General features: G+C 34.3%; 1 long non-coding RNA gene across 1 annotated transcript; it reads left to right on the top strand.

Annotated features, from left to right (window-relative positions):
• LOC110264277 lies at positions 1328-4516 on the top strand. Its single transcript, XR_002350149.1, has 2 exons — positions 1328-1458; positions 4304-4516. It is a non-coding gene; the product is annotated as an uncharacterized LOC110264277 (long non-coding RNA).

Below are 6210 nucleotides of genomic sequence, written 5' to 3'. Positions count from 1 at the left end.
TTATATAATTAAATTTAAGAAATTTCTATTATGAATAAATATGATTTATTCTATTAATTTGAGCCCTTAAAGATTAATTTATTAGAAATGATTAAATTGATTTTGATAAATACTTTAATTTTAAGTCAATTAGTATTTATGCACAATTTTGATTATAACTAGTTATTTTATATAAATTGAAATTAAAGTTATGATAGAAAAATAATGAAAGGTCATATAATTTAATATTGGTAATTGATATTTTGAGTTTAACCGTATTTTATAGAATGTGATTAGTATGCTTATTTTATAATTTAAATTAAAAATAATTGTTTGAGCTCATTGATATGTTGATAAATAAAATCTTATGCGTTTTGAAAGTAATTTTTATGAAGTAATTTTTATGGTATTATATTAGAATCTTAAATTGTTATTCTATCTCAAATATTTTGTAAAGGTTGTTATATTACTCATATACATTATATCTTAACCCTAAATTCCTAATTAAAAACATAATTTTACCCTAAATTCACAAAACACACGCACAAACAGAATGGGAAAGAAAGGAAACAGGGGAGCTCGAGGGGGAAAACAGAAAGGGAAAAGAAAGGAAGGGGAAAGAGGGAAGATGGGGGAAAACAGAGAATAGGAAGGGAGACGGAGGACGAGGGAGAAGAAGAGAGGGGGAGGAACAACGCTATGGAGCTTGGTGCCGCTGCCGAGCTGCTGTCGCAGAGAAGAAAGGGAGAGGCGAACGTGACCCACGGAGGAGAGGAAGGAGCTGTCGTCGAGCCACCTCGTTGCCGTTGTTCGTGTATCGCCGTTGCCATTCGCTGAGGGTGAGACGCGAAGAGAAGATGCTGACCTGCACCATCGTGCCTCGCTATCTTCATCGAGCCTTCATCATTGTCGCTCCCTATTCCCGTTGCCATCAGGGTTTGCTGCCGTTGCCATTGAGAGTGACGCAGCAGAGGAGGAGTCGTTCCTCTTCCGCCGCCGTCGCCGGAGACCTTGGTTGTTGCTGTTCATATGGGTGAGTTCGTTGTTCCCTAGTTACCGGAGTCACTGTCTATGAATCTTTTGTTGCTTTAGAATGACCTTGTCCCCATCTTTAATGTTCCTGAGTACACTATAGTTGTTGGAATTGTTACAGCTGGAACTTGTCACCGGGGGATAGAAGCGACTGCACCATCCTCTTCGTTTTGACATTGAACCCCTATTCCTAACCCTGTAATGCTCTTGCTCTTGTTCTATTTGGTATTTTGTTTCTCTATTATGTTCTTATTTTAATTATGATAGCCAATATCTCTGTTTTAGTATTATGGTGTTATGCTGAAATTGCCAAATTTGCCGTTGCTGCGAGCGTAACCAGAATTGATGCTGCTGCCGCCGTCCCGGTTGCGTTGAAATCGCCGCTGCAGTTGCCAATTTAGACTAAGCAGGGATTGTTGCGTTAAACTATGCGATTGCGACATCGAGGTAGGGGGTTTAAAACGATTTCAATTTAAGAACGCCTACAAGGTTTATTGAATAACTGCAAATAGATTCAATAGCTGTGAGTAATTGATTGACTATGTGAATATTGAATTGTGGCTGAAATTGTGATTGGAATGGTTGAGATGGTGATTTGGAATTGTTGATTAATGATATTGATTGATTGTGTGGATTGGGAACTGTTTGATGACTAATTGTTGAGAATTTCTGAATTTTAATGGGTTATGTTGGGTTTGTTGCCGTTGAGATGTTATTTTGTTTATTGTAATGTTAATGAACTTGGTTGGTGGTTAATTTGGAATTGGTTTTGAGGGGTATTGAAGGGTTGGATTTTGAATACAAAATGGTTTACTGAAAATCAGGTTCTCTTGAAATTAAACAGCAACTTTGAAAGTGAATAAGTGACTCTATAGTGACTGAAATGATGAGAATTTAAATTTTAAGTAAATTATATTAAGTGTGATTGATGAGATTTAATTTTGAAGGTTTCATATTAACTGGAACATTAGTTATGATTTTTCAAAGTTAAGTCGTGAATCTGATTTTCTGCACTACTTTAAATGAAATTAGAAACTTTGAAAATCTATAACTAATTCTATGATGATCGGATTTTCATGGGACTAAGTCTAGATTAAGCTTGGGAATATAGGGAGTTGGACTGGTGAATTTGAGACTTTTTTATTAAGTTTATGATTTATGGTAAATTTTTGAATTATGGATGTCAAATCTGGTTTTTCTGCAAAACGTTTAACACAGCAGCAACTTGATTCCTCTATTAGAAATTTTGCAGTTTGAATTTTGAAATAGAACCAATTTTAAATAAAACTTTAATTCCGTAAAATTTCAGAACAATTGGACTTGTAGTTTTAAAGATATGAATTTTTGAAGGATGATGCATTATGCAGAAAAAGCCAGATTCTGTTTTCTTAAATTAGTAACTTTGGGAGTTTATAACTTTTGATCCTGGATAGATATTGAGATGAAACCAATTGGAGGTAAAAATTAAGTATGTTTAGCATATGTGATTTAAATTTCAGGGTTTTTCATATTTTAATAAGTGAGTTATGGGACTTGGAAGAGGTTGTGTTCAATGATTTGTAAAACAGAATTCTGCAGAAAATTACTTAATTTCCAAGCTACGTAACTCCTTCATTAAAATTGGTATGACCCTGGAACCAATTGAGAAAGAAATTTGGGTAAGTTAATTTTAACCACATTAATTTTTAAGGTGTTTGGATTTAATTTGGATTTTATATGAAATTTCAAATGTTGTATGCTGCTGCTGTCTTCTGGTTTCAAAACACTGCAGAACAGTCACGGTTTTGCTTATATTCCCGAAGCTAGAGTCAGCAAAAAATTATGATTTTTGATTTAATAGAAACCTTAATCCGAGACGGTCGCATGGATATAAAGTTTGCGTAATTCTGAATTCATTTAATATTTTAAAAACAAAATGGAAATCAGGCTGCCAGGTAGTGTTGACAGTTATTTTGGATATGGAATTTAAGAAATAGATTTTACATACTATTATCAAATGTTTTTGAGAATATATATTATTGTGGCAACTGCTGAAAGAGGCTGATAAAATGTTGAGAAAGAAGGAACCCGTAAGGGTGGCTAAGTTCTATTTTTAAAGGAGATTATGTCAAAATTTTTATAAAAGTAAAAGGACTTAATCAAAATGAATACTTGAGACTTGTTTAACAATAATAACTTTACTGATTCTTTTGAGAAAATATATTTGGTTTATAGAGTTGCTAGCAAGGACATGGGTTTTGTCCTGCTTGCATATTTACAATTACAAAAGAGTAAAGAGATAAAGGGAAAAAGAGTAATATAGATACAGATGAAAGAGTATTCAGAGAAAAGTAAAGAGAAACAGAGAACAGAACAACTAGAGTAGAGTAAAGAGATGCAAAGAAAAGAGAAACCAGAGCAGAGTAAAGAGATATTTGTATATATATATTATATATATTAGTTACTTAATGCAACCCAGAGCTTCTGTAGGGAAACTAAGTTACCTACAGCCATTTTCCGCTTCCCCAGAGTAGAGCAGAATATATATATTTTTCTGCAGTAAGCAGAGGCTGTCTCAAATGAGCGGCTATTATTATATGCGCATTTATTTAGGAACGGAAGATCGTATTCGGAAAATCGGGATTACTCGTGACCGGATAAATGTCGGGATTGCGGGCAGCCAACCGACACATGAGCTCATGGCCTGTACTAGGACTAGACATTCATCATATGCATCTATGTGACATTGTTTGGGTGTGTATATTGTAATTGGTTTGTCTATGTGAATAATTCTGTTTAACTGCTAATTGTTATACTTGATGTAATTGCTCTTGATTGTGTTTGAATCTCTTTACTTGTGGTTGTATCTGATTGGTTGGGTTGTAGTGAATTGGGTGTTGATTGAATTGCTTGGGCCTAAGGCCGTGATTGGTTTGTGTTTGAGGTTTAGTAAAGTATGAAAGATTAAGCTGGTTCAGTATAGACTTAATGAACCTATGCTTGGAACAAATTATTCATTCATACAGTCTAGGAAAACTTTTAAGACATATATAAAGTAAAATATGGGTTTAGGATTTTGGATAATTAATTGATGCTTCTAAAGAAGGTTTTAGATTTTTGAAAGTTGAGCCATTGGTTTTCAAAAGAAGTGTATATAAGGCGAGCGATGAATATTGCGAATGAAAGTAGTTTTCTTTTCAATGTCTCTAAATGAAATTAACTATTTGCGCTATATTCTTTACTTTCACGGCATTCTTGACCTCTACTGAGAACATGTGGTTTGGTTCTCACCCCAAATTTTCCACCCTTTCAGCGACAGGTTTGAAGACGCAATTTGAAGCTGCGAGAGATCAGTAGGCTTTCTTTATGGTTTTAATTGCTTTCATAGAGTCCCCTCGCTATTGTCCTTTGAGAATTCATTTTACATAGAGGGGTAGGTTTAGTATATTATATTTGAGTTTTATTTGGTCTCTTTTGTATAAGAATTATTATCAATAATATCTATGTGATTATTATTATTTGTGAATGTTTGAATTATGACTTTAATGAACAAAAAAAAATTTTCTGGAATTTTCTTAAAACTGAAACACGAACTCGATACAAAGGCTCAGTAATTAAGTAGTTAATATTAGAAAAGGTCACGTAACGTTCTTTCTAGTAGAAATACCCTGACTTAAGCAAGGTATTTTGCTGGAAGAGATGTTACATATAGTCTCTAAACCGACAGAAATCCCTTCGTACAAATGTTTTGGTTGTCACAAGTAACAAACCCTTTAAAATTGATAACCGAGTATTTAAACCTCGGGTCGTCTTCTCAAGGAATTGCAGGGAGGTGTATTTATTATTGGTTATGAGTTTTCTGGGGAATGTTGAGTTTGGGCAATGGGCACAGGTATATTTAAATGACAAGTAAAATAAATTAACAATAATAAAATCTCTTGGCAAGGTATGAGAACTGGAAGTCCTATCCTTATCAATTGCGATGAGAATTGGGTTTTAATCCCACTTTGTTAACCTCTAACTATGAAAGTAAATCAAGTGGATTAATTAGCTTAATCCTCAGGTCCTAGTCGATTCCTATGGAAAGACTAGAGTTATTGGAGCAACTTCCAATTTCAACCACTCCTTTATTTGACAGCTCAAGCGTTACCAATAAATCAACCAAAGCCAAAAGGGAAAAATCTAAATTATTTAAATAAAGGAAAGCAATCATAGATCTGAAAGTACCTCAAATTAGCACTAATAAAGATATCAAATGTAACATGGAAGAGTTCATAAATTAAATTAGAAAAATAAATAAAAGGAACATTGAACCTGTGATCGCAAAAGATGAAATAATCATGAAGTGAAAAGAATCCTAATTCTAAATCTTAAGAGAGAGGAGAGAACCTCTCTCTCTAAAAACTACATCTACTCCTAAAATTGTGAATTATGAGAGCCTCCCTATGAATTGATGCAATCCCCCACTTTATAGTCTCTAATCTGTGTTTTCTGGGCCGCGAACTGGGTCGAAAACAGCCCGAAAATCGCTGGAGAAGAATTCAAACACGCTGATTTCCGTCACTGTGACGCGACCGCATGGATCACGCGGTCGCGTTGTCTAGCGTCAGGGAAACTATAGCATATTATATATCAAATCGAAGCCCCGGACGTTAGCTTTCCAACGCAATCGGAACCGCGTCGTTTGGACCTCTATACCTAAAGTTATAGTCGTTTGAGTGCAGAGAGGTCAGGCTGGACAGCTTAGCAATTTCTCCAATTTCTTGCATTCCTTCCACTTTTGCATGCTTTCTTTCCATCCTCCAAGCCATTCCTGTCTTATAATATCTGAAAACACTTAACACACATATCAAGGCATCTAATGATAATAAGAGAGGATTAATATTAGCAAATTAAGACCAAAGAAGCATGTTTTCAATCAAAGCACATAATTAGGAAGGTAAATGTAAAACCATGCAAATATTATGAATAAGTGGGTAAAGAGTTGATGAAATCCACTCAATTGAGCATAAGATAAACCATAAAATAGTAGTTTATCAACCTCCCCACACTTAAACATTAGCATGTCCTCATCTATAAAGATGAAGAGGAATGGTAGAATGTATGAAATGCAACCTATCTATATGAATGCAAAACTAAATGCAAAATGTTTCTACCTACTTGGTTAAAAGTAAACAAATCTTTTAAGAACAAATATGAACTGAATTTCACTAATTCAAA

The sequence above is a fragment of the Arachis ipaensis genome, chromosome B07 (assembly GCF_000816755.2).
Source record: "Arachis ipaensis cultivar K30076 chromosome B07, Araip1.1, whole genome shotgun sequence".
NCBI classification, from domain to species: Eukaryota; Viridiplantae; Streptophyta; class Magnoliopsida; order Fabales; family Fabaceae; genus Arachis; species Arachis ipaensis.
The sequence above is the reverse complement of the archived record's forward strand: the minus strand, read 5'-3'. Positions and strand labels throughout refer to the sequence as shown.